The 13,262-nt window shown below is 44.7% G+C and overlaps 1 long non-coding RNA gene across 2 annotated transcripts in view; it reads left to right on the top strand.

The window, feature by feature from the left end:
* The window catches only part of LOC138286476 (uncharacterized), a 73,956-nt gene that overhangs the window by 17,868 nt on the left and 42,826 nt on the right, over positions 1-13,262 (top strand). The gene's annotated exons all lie outside the window — the stretch shown is intronic.

Genomic DNA, 13,262 nt, shown 5'->3' with positions numbered 1-13,262 from the left:
TGTATTATGTGGCCATTCACAAAAGTCACCCGTTTTCACACAATAGTTCACCAATGATCAGTACATTATCAATTATAAATTTCATCAGTGAAATCTTTGCTCCTGCAGACGTCAAAGCCCTGGATTCAACAAGTAGGGTGTTTTCACCAGAAGCAATGACTTTTCATATTTCTAAGCATACTAACTGTAATTGTAGAGGGATTTCATGTCCAGCCTTTCGTGAAAATAGGATATTGTGTGTAGTTCGATGTCTCAAAGCGTATAAGGACGAGATATAACTATTAGGACTGAAGGCAAAGATCAAGTATTAATTATTTAGCAAAATCCTTAAGCCAGTTACTTCTCCCTCATTGGCCCGGTGGGTACATTGGTTGTTGGAGGAGGATGGCATAGATCTTACTCAGTTTGGAACACATTCAGCAAGGGGCTCTGTAACTTCAAAGACTTTTGCGCTGGGTTCTAGATTGGAGGATAATGAGAGCAGCAGACTGGTCCTAAGCCTACTTTCAAGAGTTTCTGTAATAAACCAGTTGATAATGTTGTAGTGAGTCAACTTTCAACAAGCATAACTTGAGCCACCGGTCCTGGTACAGAATAAAACTTTATCTAGCTTATGCATCAAGAATTTTCAGTTCTATTAAGGACACAAGATGCGAGAATTATCTCACTCATGATGATTGTTTATTTGGATTATTCTGTTATTTAGCATCATGTGTATTTTATTCATGCCCAACTGATGTTCTGTGATTAGTGTTCTTATCTTATGGGCTAAAGGGCACAGGTATGTCAATTCATTTATTTTCCTATGAGCGGAGAACAAACAGGAGTGAGTTTGGAGAACTTTGCAGATGGTGGGATGGCAATATTCATGCTTGCCGCCGCTACCCGGGTGCGGCATCAGAGCTTAATGATTCTGGTCAGAGTCTGTTCTCAATGGATTGTACAACCCCGTTGGGATGGGACTGTTGGTGTTCTGTTCAGTTTACTTGAAGAGCTGTTGTTATTGCAATCTGATGAATGGAGAGCAAAGAAAGAGGCTGGAAGATGGTGTCAGCCCTGTATAAAGGGAGAATATCCTCATAATTGTTGGATTCTGTATTGACTCATTTTCATAATTATGGGAAATTTCGTTTTTGTTTTACTACTCATTCATTAGCTGCTTGGGTTTTGCAGTAAAGAACTGAATAGCATAAACCTCGCTTCCATGTCCTCAGTAGAATTGAAAGTTCTTGACTAGTAAGCTAGAAATTATTTTATTCTATTAAAGATACAGAGGCGAGCTTTATGCTTCTTAATCTTTTTTATTTTATTTTTTTAAAATCTTTTTATTAAACATAACACACGAACAGCAGTACATTTCCTTTAAATCAGTAAGAGAGTAAACATTTTTCTCTTTTCATGTGCCTCTACACGTACTTGTGGTTTCTATACAGTACGGTTACATTTCAATGTGCTGACAATCAACTTAAACTTGATACATTTTATAACAATAGGCATATTTGTAGTGTTGTTTAAGTATATTTATATTTAGTGGAACTCGAAGTAATTGTGGTAACATTCAGCTGTGTGGGCGTAGGAGATGTCAGTATTTTGTTTGCATGACATATAGTTCGCTATGGGGCAAGGGCATGATTAACAGCGCATCAGTAGCCACTCTCAGTTTGCGTATTCACAATTGGGTGGTGTTGCACTTGTTATCCGATTGTGTGTTTTCGGGTTAATATGCCGGTATCAGGTGGGGTGTCACGTCAGGTGTAATATGCACCTTATCATGATTTCTAAGTATTTATTTGAAGGGCATTTTGTTCATGTTTCGTGTTTCAAGGGGGGTATTTATCATCTCTAGATTCTATATGTACTACTAAGTGGTTCCAGTATTCGGCACCCTCTTGTATCTGGCCTCTGAGTTGCAGCTGTCCTAGAGTGTGAGCCTCCGCTAGTGTGGAGCTATGCAAGGCTGCAAGCCAAATGGAATAGGGGGGGGCATTAGGGGCCTTCCAAAGTGTAGCGATCAATCGCTTGTATATTACAAACGCAAGGTCTATAAACTTGTGAGTATGTTTTGCATTCTTGCCCCGGTGACGTATACCCAACAAGCAGGATTCTGGCATGGGTGTAAGCGTGTTTTCTATTATGTCTGCTACCGTTTCTGTTATGCGGCACCAACCAGTGTTTATTGTGTGGCATTCCCAAACCATATGGTAGAAATTAGCAGCGGGTGTAGCGCATCTAGGGCATTCTGGTTTAGAGTTTGGGTATATTTTACTGATACGAGACGGTGATAGATATGCCTGGTGGATGTAATTAAATTGAGTGTATCTCAGTCTGACATTACGGGATACAGATTTAATCGTGGAAAGGGCAGCTTCCCAGGCCTTCTGGTCAACTGGTGTGGAGAGAACCCCATCCCAGCGGCCTTTGACCTGGGTCAGAGTGGTGCAGGTATCTGTTAGGAGGATTTTATATAATTTAGTGATGCTGCCTTTTGTGTTTCCTATGGTGAGTAATGATGTGAGTAGAGGGGATTCGTCGGGTTCATTTGTATTGCGCCCCCAGAAGTTTTGCAGAAGTTTGGTAATGGCGTTAAATGTTAAGAAGGCCCCTGGTTGCATGACACCGCGAGATACAAGCTCTGCGAAAGTGCTTCTCTTAGAGCTTGAGTATAGGTCCCCTATTTTCAATGCCTTGGTTACACGTATATCATGGTGATGGGAGAGGTTCTGGACACCTGGTACCTGAGCCAGAGGCAACACAGGCGAATAAGGGGGAGTTAGAGTTTTACCCTGGACATATCTCTGCCAGCAGTACCTGGCTGTTTCCAATAGAGGATTTTTATTAGACAGGTAAGGAGGTCTGGACGTGAGTGATGTCAGTATCGTTTGTGGTGCCGTATAAGACAATAGCGCTGTACACTCTGGGGTGGGGGGTTCGCTAAACCACACGGCCACCCATTGGAGTTGGGCTGCCGCGTAGTACTGTTCAAAGTTCGGCATGCCCAGCCCGCCCTCTTCCTGTGGATTTTTGTGTAATGGCTAATGCTACCCTCCGTCTATCCCTGCCCCATAGCAAATCTGTCAGCAGGGAGTGTAATTTATGAAAAAACGAGCGTGGGAGGGGCAACGGGAGCGCTGTAAAATAGTATAGGAATCTAGGTAATATTAACATTTTAGCTATGGCCACACGGCCCATTGGTGACAGTGGGAGGGAGCTCCAAAATGCCATAGATCCACGAGTTGAGCGTAGCAGCCTGTCAAGGTTGCCCTCCCGTAAGTCTGTCATGGAGTGGTATACCTGAACCCCTAAATATTTAAAGGTCTGATATGCCCATGTCAGTTGGTGTAATGGTAATGACATTTGCTGCTCCGCAGGTATGCAGGTAAGCGGGAAAATACATGATTTCGCCCAGTTAACGCATAGGCCAGAGGATAAGGCGAAGTTATCCAAGATTTGTACAACTTCTGTGAGGGAAGAGGTATAGTTACGCAAGTATATTAAAGCATCATCCGCATATAAGGAAACAATATGATAAATGTTGGATTCTTGGATGCCCCACCTGTCTGCGTAGCAACGGAGTTTGATTGCTAATGGCTCCATAACTATTGCAAATAATAGAGGGGATAAAGGGCATCCTTTCCTGGTGCCTCTACCAATGGGGAACGCTTCTGATATCATTTGGCCCGTTTTGACGCGAGCTGTTGGTTTTGCGTATAACGTGGCAATCCAGCTGATGAAGCCGTTTTGAAAGCCGAACGCCTCTAACGTGCGGAAGAGATATTCCCATCCCAGTGTATCGAACGCCTTCTCTATATCCAATGCCACAGCCACTGCCTCGGTCTCTGTTGTGCTGTGAAGTATGCGGATTAGGCGTCTTATGTTTAAAAAAGTGTTCCTCCCTGGTACAAATCCAGATTGATCATGATGGATTAAGTCTGACAAATAAGGGAGTAGTCTGTTTGCTAGGATTTTACCCAGGAGTTTACAGTCAGTATTTAACAGGGAAAGTGGTCTGTAGGATTTGACATCGAGTGGATCGCGTCCCGGTTTTGGCAGTACCACTATTAATGCTTCACACATGGAGTCTGGTAGCTGTTTTCTATTACGTGCCTCATTAAACACCTCGATCAAAGGCTGTAGTAGATGGGTGGATAATGAGCTATAGTATTCCATTGGTAATCCGTCTGAACCAGGGGTTTTGCCACGTGCCATTTGAGAGAGAGCTAAGCGTAGTTCCTCACTAGTAATGGGACCATCCAGAGTGGCTGCGTTATCAATGACATTGCTATTTTGGGGAATCAATGACAGAAGTTCAGATAATTGTTGTTCATTTGGAGGGCTAGTGGGTTGGTATAGGGAACGATAATATGTGTGGAAGGTCTTATTAATTCCAGCTTGAGTGTTAATCACTTCTCCTGAGTGTGTTCTAATCGCGCCTATAGGTGAGGACTGTAGTGGTTGGCGCACCAGCCATGCTAGTAGTTTGCCTGATCTGTCTCCTTCTGCGTGTTGCTGGGCTTTAAAATGTCTTTAGTCATGTCTGCTGAGTCTGGCATCTGCTTCTCTGTAGTCTGATTTCAGCGAGTTTAGTGTCTCAATCGAGGTCCCACTAGTAGTGGCCTCGGTCTCAGCCTTGCGCATTTTAGATTCTAGCTCTAGGAGTTCTCTATTAAGCATTCTTTTAACTCCCAGTGAAGCTGCAAGGCAGTGGCCGCGTATAACCACTTTGTGAGCGTCCCATTCCGTGGCGCGCGCTATTGTTGTGTTTTTATTTAAGGCAAAGTAATTTATTACACATTTAGCCAACTCGGCATGAAAAGGAGGATCTATAAGGGCATCTGGTTGTAAACGCCATGTGGGAATACACGCGAGTGTGCGGTCCATTCTCAGGGTAGCTTGGAGTGGGTTGTGATCAGATATGGTGCGAGCTAGGTAGCCTGATGTGGTTATTTTTGGAATTATGTCCCTTGATGCGAATAACATATCTAATCTGGTGTGTAATTTATGCACTGGGGAGTAGAAAGAGTATTCGCGGTGTGTAGGGTGGCCTGTTCTCCAGACTTCACTTAGCCTATTATTGGAAGCCCACTCTGTGAGTTCAAGTGATGCGCGCTTAGCTAGGGTGTTATCTAACGGAGGGACAGAACGGTCTTTGTGAATGTCTAATACGCAATTAAAGTCACCGCCCCAGATGACATCCATCTCTGGGTCGTTGAGCCTACTAGTGTTAAGTGTCCGTAAAAAGTCCCATTGATTTGAGTTCGGGGTATATATTGATGCTAAAGCCATGGGTTCTCCATCTAGGGAGCCCTCCAGGAGGACATATCGACCATGTGGGTCACATTGTACGCGGGACGTGACGTAGGGGACCCCTGGGGCTATCCAGATCACTACTCCCCGGGCATATGTTGAAAAGGTAGTACCATATAATTGCCCTTTCCATTTTACTTTGGTGTGTTCCAAGGAGGACTTATCCAGGTGTGTCTCCTGTAGCATGGCAAAATTTATTTGGTGTCTCCTAAGGTATGCGTGTATCTGTTGTCGCTTACGCGGGGAAGCCATGCCTCTTATATTCCATGTGAGTATTTTATACTGTAAGTTATACTGTTGTCTCTGGACTGCCATGGGTTATTTGTAATTTTGTATATGGGCTTTGCGAGTTTGGGGGGGGCTGGCTTTTTTTTTTTTTTTTTTGCTACAGTAGTGTATTTCATGCCCATTGTGACTAGCCAGTTTAAGCTGTGGTTACCTAGTGTATACTTATTGTTAACATAATAATGACATTTACTTCGAATACCATAAGCTAATCTATGCCTTGTTGTTGTGACTCTGCTAATTAAAACAGTAACATTAACTATATCTAACAATAACTGTGGTTGTGGCAAGGGCTTCGCCGATACAATACTTGCCAACCAGGTAGAACGGTCCATACGGTACGGGGGTGTTTCGAATAAGTACGTTCAAGTCGATGCTGGCCCCGACCCGCTATGTTCTTGTTGAGATTTGCTGCTCACTGGGACCAACCATAGATCTTTTTGCCGCAGTCAGGAGTAGTGGCAAAACAGAGGCGAAGCCGGTGGGTAGTAGACAACTTTAGCGGGCGACTATTGGCTTCCACTCTGGGATATCTTGTACCATTGTGTTCGATACCGGTATGTATTTATCAGATATCGTCCGCTGTCCGTGGAGTGAGGTCGGGGCCGTAAGTGGAATCCGCAGAGTCAGAATGTACTCCTAGCTCTGCCTCCAGTCCCGATTGTGTCGACACGGACCTCGGAGATGCATTGGCGAGGAGGGATGTAGTCTGGAGTAATAAAGAACGTTCCGCGCGGGATTGCTCAGGGGTGGGTTTAGTGTCTTGTTGCCTGCGAGGTTTGCGTTTGTCCCTAGGGGGGTGTTTTGTGTCCATGGGGTTTCTTGCATTTAACGGATCAGCGATTCCCTTTGCGTGAAGCCAAGTCCATGCATCTTCTGGTGAGGTAAAGAAGAGAGTGCGGGTGTCATCCTGTATTCGAAGTTTGGCCGGGAACAGTAAAGCGTATTTGATGTTGTGATCTCTTAGTCGCTCTTTAACCCGGAAAAATGAATTACGCTTTTTCTGCACCTCTGCTGTAAAATCCGGATAAGCTGATATGTTTGCTCCTTCAAAGCGTATTGGACTTTCTTTACGAAACAGATGCAATATGAGGTCCCTATCCCGGTAATTGAGGAGTCTTGTTATTAGTGGTCGAGGCTGTATGCCGGGTGGTAAGGGTTTCCCAGGAACCCTATGGGCACGTTCTACTGAGAAGAACTTCGGGATGTTGTCCTTCAGTACTGTTTCCATTAGCCATTGCTCAATGAAGAGTTCTGCGCACGGGCCCTCAGCACGTTCGGGAAATCCCACGAAGCGGATATTGTTACGCCTGGATCTTCCTTCCGCGTCCTCAGCTCTGCGCCTCAGAGTCTCCAACTCTGCTGTTACAGTCCCCATTTGTGACTGGAGTTTGGTTACCGCTGGTGAGAGGTGTGACGTATCTTTTTCTAAATCGGCGATCCTTTCCGTCAACGCGTGTTGGTCCGTTCGCAATAAGTTAACATCCTCGATTACCGAGCCTATTTTTGCTTCCAGAGTGATTTTGGTGTCTAATATAGCTTGTAAAATCTTTTCAAATTGCGTTGTGTGTGTCTGGAGTGTTATTTCCATCTTTTGCAGTGCTTGTTGTGTGGCTGAGGCTTCCGTAGGTGGGGTTGGGGCAGCGGCATCCATTGTACCAGGAGGTGCGCGTGGGGTCTTTGGTTTGCCCATTGATTATGTATGTGACGGTATTGCTGTCAGAAATTGTCTTTTCAATAGCTACAATTGGTTAGGGCTGCAGAGGTTTGTTCCTTTGAAGTGGGGAACACGCTACGCATCAGGCAGTTAAGTTTCTTCACAATCGGGTATCAACGTATCACATCTGTCAGGGTTGCGTGTTGCTGCCGAGGAGTATGGCCCACAGTTTGGGACCCGATAACGCTGCTTGGAATAGTGAGGATTGGGTAGGGGTACTTTGCTTGTATGATGTACTCACTTTATAGCGAGGAGCCTCAAGGCGCTGCAGTTCGACTAGTGCCGCCGGTGAAGCGCTACAGTAGGATACAGCATCATGCCCCTTTGTGTGATTTATTGTTGTCGTGTTACTACTTGAGGCTGGGACAGGTGCGTCTCGGTTTACTCAGTCTTTGTTGGTCTTGTCTTCTTTTTTTTTTTTTCCCCCTTCCTTCTTTATTTTGTGCCCCCTCTATTTGTTTTACCTCCTTTCTGCTGGGCAGCTCCCCGGTCCGGACTTGATCCACGTGGTAGCGTCTGCCGACCAGCCTGGGACATACACTGCCAGTCGCCTTGGGTGCCGAGTCCCGGATCTATAGTATTGGAGAGGCCACACCCATCTCCACGGAAAGCGCAGCCAAAACCATAATAGTCCCGAGCTCCGTGCGGTCCAACGGGACAAAACTTGTAGGGCGAGGGGAGCGGGCCGGCCCTCCCCGGGGGCGCAGCCCACACCCGTTTGAGCGCAACCCCCGGCATGGGCGGCCGCCCCAGGCGCACAATCCCAGATTAGGGGCAGGCACCACCCGCTCCCACCGGAGTCAGCGCCTCCCCTCCGGCAATCTACTCCGGCAGCGGCACGCCGGGAGCACGTTCGCGGCCCCCGCCAGAGCCGCCGCGATGCGGGACAGCGCTTCACCCCGATGGGCCCAGCACGCGAGTCACGGCCTCCGCAACGTACGTCAGCCTCCCCTCAAGGTCGCGGCTCATTCCACGCTCCCGAAGCTCCGCAGTCGGGTCCGGGCAAAACAGTGTCGGCGCTCCGGTGAGAGCCGGCGGCGCCCCGCACGCTTTTGTGTGCAGGCGTCTGTGACAGGATAGTAAAAGCGGGCCGGGACCGGAGCTGGTTATTATGCGACCATCCCGGTCGCCATGTTGGCCACGCCCCCATGCTTCTTAATCTTTACACCAAAAATGACAGCATGCAATGAAAACAACTCAGTCCGATAAACTACATTACCCATAAATATTTCTATTTTGTCACAAACTCAGCCACCAATCACGTATCCCCTTAAATGTGAGAGAAACCATGTTCCTTCTTTCTTTGCTCAATGTCAAAACTTAAATCCAAATGAAACTTTATTGAAGACAAACACAATGACAGTCTAGTTCCACCAATCCAAATTCCCACATGTCAACTGGTATTTCGACAACTGTGTGACCTGGAAAGCTGCATACCTTTAGACATAAGTTAATACATACATTCCAACATTTTTAGAACAGGAAAGTGGGAGATTTTGACTCTCTCAAACAGCGCTTGGTCAAGTAGTTGCAAACAGTTGGCAACCTGATGCATACATGGGTGCATTCATAGCAGTTAGCTGTAATTGGTTAGCACTTATAGGTGTGCCCATGTGATGTATTCCTTGCAACAAGGCAGAAACATTAGCTCGGCAATGCCATCACTCCTACCCAAAGCAATTCTCCTCATCTTTGCACTCACCCATTTTGCCATATGATGAAAGGTCAAAAAGCAGTTCACGTGTCTGTTCGTTTTGCTACTCTCCTCCCTGAAAGCATCATCTATGCTTTGGTGCATTTTTGTCGCCTGAAATTTACTGAAAAGCGTTCACAGTTAATTATTGTTGATTCAATTGTAGGCAGCTAGCAGGCAGCTGGTAGTCTGCTGTTCAATCTACTCCTTGTCCCAAAGTGTTTATTCTTTAGTTTTCACTTACAAGACCTATTGGGGTGTCAATTACCCATCCGGTACTGAGTGTAGTCCACAAATCTCTTTTGATGTAACAACTCATGTAGCTCTTCTTCCCATATTCCTTGTAAATGTCTACATGGATCAGGCAAATTAGACATAGAAAAAGGAGTGCTATAAGTGCACTTAACCAATGTTAAAATATAGAAGTGCCTGCTCCTTTAAACTGAACATGTCATTATCTGCCATACATCCAGGGCACATGCATATGTAATAGTATTATTACTCTGCATTGCCAGTTTTTCTTGCCCCTTACTCTTTTGTGGTACTGGTTCCAGGCAGCTCACAACACATGCATAGCTATTTTCAAATGCAGGCAGCTCTTGTTCCCTGTCAGTTGTTGGACTGTAAAGGTTACTGGTAAATACCCTTCCTAGACATAAGAAGCTACATATTTTTCATGTAAAACGTCATGTGCCAACCTTTGCCTTGGCCATGGGTACTAGGTCATCTGCCACCTGAAAAATCTGTATTGCTGGGGGTGTGCGCAGGACCAAGAGAATGTGGATAAAGCCATCTATTATAACTATTGAACCATTGTTGCATTTACCCATTACAACAAGAATGTTGGTACAGATTTAATCCTTTTTACCCTTATACGAATCTGAGCCACAAACCAGCCCTTTTCCTTCAAACAAAACTTTTAAACCGTCATATTTCTCTTTCCTCAGCTCTGTCGGGTTGGCATATTATTTTAAAAGATCAGTGGATTTTGCCAGACATACAAGAATTAATACCAGTATGTAACACATTTTTTCTGGCTAGCGTTGCAACATAATCCTTGGGTTAGTCCTGTAGCTGAGTTCTGTCTTTCTGATGTGGTTTATGGCTTTTGCTGCGGTCTGTTTCCTGTTGTTGTGGTGTGGTTTATGGCTGTTGTTGCTGCCTGTGATGCTTGTGCTGATGGGTTGTGTTGATGCATGGCCGTCGTCAGCACTGCTGGCCAGATGAAACCTGTGAACAGGAAGAAGAAATCTGGGGGTAGGGGAGTATACCCCACCAAGGGTTATCGTTCCTTTTTTTTTGCTTTTTGTCCTGTCTGTTCTATCTGCATTGTTACCTTTCCTGCTCTGTGCCGGTCTATAAATTTGAGGTACATTTCCAACTTGTCTTACTGTGACAGACTATCTGTGATTTATGGACCCCTCGGTACCCCAGTCCTAGGATGTGTACCTGGTACACTATGGGTGAGACTGTATCTGTTATTCTGAGAGCACCGTCTCAGGCAGCTGCTGGGAAGGGGAGGTGTTACTCTTGTCTGTGGATCATAATCAGTTCACCATCCTGCATTTCTTTCGTGTCACTGAGCTTCTTGAAGCGTTGCTTCATTAAGGTTCACTGACGTTGATTGGACTATACAATGTTCACATGTATGTCATATATGGTTTGCATTAGTACCTTAGCGCATTCATCTAAACCTAGTTCAAGCCCTTTTTCTGCACTGTTTTGGGGTGGCATATGCCAATAATCCCACCCTGGCATGGTTCTTCCAAACAATGCTTCATATGGGCCACTTCTGTAGCTGAAGGCTTTTGTCTGCGCAATTGCTGCAGAAAATGTGGTAGCGCCTACTACCATGAAGTTCCTTGTAGATCAATAACTTTTTTTCATGCTTCTATTTAGTTGAGAATTCAGTCTCTCTACTTTCCCTGAACTGTGTGGTCTACAGGAGATGTGAAATACTTGTTCTATCCTTAACTTTTGACACACAATGTTTAATTAGTTCTGGGCTTAAAACGAGACCGGTTGTTGGCGAAGCTGCAAAATGTATCCTTTATCAGTACTTTGCATAACATAAATGCTGAACTGTCAAAAGTAAGGATAGCCTCTGGCCACGTGGAGAAACTGTCTATTATAACTAAATTAAATGTAACTTTTGGCTGTCTTAGTTCTGGGTAAAGAGCCTATATAGTCAATATATATTATTTACCATGCTCCTGCCGCTGGTGGTCACTGTTGTAGGGTACCTTTCCTCTTGGTTGTGTGTTTGATCATGTCTTAGCAAGACAGCCAGTATGTCAATACGACTGTGTAGATCCTTTTCCCAAGAAGGCCACCACCCGAGGTAGAGTAACACATCTTTTGTGTTTTGTCCCGCGGGATGACACAAGTTCCCATGACCCGTATAAAGTAATTTTTCACATTTGAAGGGGTATTACACAGTGTGAGTTTCTGAACTGATCTGCTCATGTGACCACATTTTACCCTCTTCCTGCATAATCTGTGTAGTGTTTGGATGCTAAAAAAAACTGTGCTTCCAATTCTGAATATTGTGCAGAACTAATGCTTGTTTTTGATATAAAAGTGCCAGCGCTTGGAAGCTAATTATCATCCATGTAAAGGTATATGATATAGATCCCTATGCCCCAATATATTTGTGGTCCTCTAAGTGCGAGTGGCCATCTGTGACATATGTTGTGTCCTTGGGCGGGACGTTTTCCTGGAGAAGTGGGTTCAGAATTGGATGAGACATGTCAGTGACATCCAGGATGCATTTGTAATGAGTTGCCTGTAATGAGACACCAGTTAGGACGGGATTGGAAGGGGTCACTAGAATCACTTGATGTCTCTGCTCTGCAGATCTGCTGTCCATTTGGCTATTCTGACGCTGCTGACATTCCAGAGATGTAAGTCCCCTGATATTATAATTTTCAGGGTGGTATCATGGGTCTTAAACCAGCGATAAATACAAGGCACATTCAGCTCTAATAAAGTCAGGTTTCAGAAACTGAATGTAGAGGCATGTTGTAAGCTTCTTTCAAAATACTAGATGATTAGATGGAAGGGGCAGGTCAAGAAGCAAATAGTCACAAAGAATGGTGCAGAGGTGAAAAAAGATCATCCTTTCTCGATTAAAGTGAGCAGCACAGTCTTATGAAGGGTCAACTCATTGCCTTTGAATATTTATCACTAACATATTTCCATCAAAGGAAACACATTTCAGAAGGGTTTCAGGGATGTTTTTCATGCGTTTTTGTCAGAGTAGGCAAATTTCACTCGGCCTGTTCGTATTATATGTCCTCTATCATTACAAACTCAATTGTTAAATAAACTTATATATCCTGCACAAACTGAAAATGTTTAAATATTATCACGAATTCATACCTCCAGATATAATCCCTGGGAGCGAAACACATTAGGTGTCTATACTTCACCATTGCAAAGAATTCGTTACTCCATTGTCGGTGAGTATTTTATACTTGTTTTATTTCCAATCTGTGAGGCCCCAGACATCCACCTCACCCTTTGCAAGTCTTTCTGTAATATCACTAGCAGCACTTTCACCTGTTGTTACAGAAAACATCTAGAATCTTGACATTTGTAGGAGCCAGACAGGCTTATGGTGTTGAATGTGTCCACCAGCAAGCATTCCCTTCTCAAGAGATGTTGATTTTCCCCATGGATGGGGTCTCACAGATTTGAAAGCAAAGCTACATAGTTGTTGACTGATTTTCCAACAATAGTTTAACAATACTTGATTTTAACTGTCGGACTTTCTTTACGAAACAGATGCAATATGAGGTCCCTATCCCGGTAATTGAGGAGTCTTGTTATTAGTGGTCGAGGCTGTATGCCGGGTGGTAAGGGTTTCCCAGGAACCCTATGGGCACGTTCTACTGAGAAGAACTTCGGGATGTTGTCCTTCAGTACTGTTTCCATTAGCCATTGCTCAATGAAGAGTTCTGCGCACGGGCCCTCAGCACGTTCGGGAAATCCCACGAAGCGGATATTGTTACGCCTGGATCTTCCTTCCGCGTCCTCAGCTCTGCGCCTCAGAGTCTCCAACTCTGCTGTTACAGTCCCCATTTGTGACTGGAGTTTGGTTACCGCTGGTGAGAGGTGTGACGTATCTTTTTCTAAATCGGCGATCCTTTCCGTCAACGCGTGTTGGTCCGTTCGCAATAAGTTAACATCCTCGATTACCGAGCCTATTTTTGCTTCCAGAGTGATTTTGGTGTCTAATATAGCTTGTAAAATCTTTTCAAA

Source organism: Pleurodeles waltl, chromosome 3_2 (genome assembly GCF_031143425.1).
Source record: "Pleurodeles waltl isolate 20211129_DDA chromosome 3_2, aPleWal1.hap1.20221129, whole genome shotgun sequence".
NCBI classification, from domain to species: Eukaryota; Metazoa; Chordata; class Amphibia; order Caudata; family Salamandridae; genus Pleurodeles; species Pleurodeles waltl.
The sequence above is the reverse complement of the archived record's forward strand: the minus strand, read 5'-3'. Positions and strand labels throughout refer to the sequence as shown.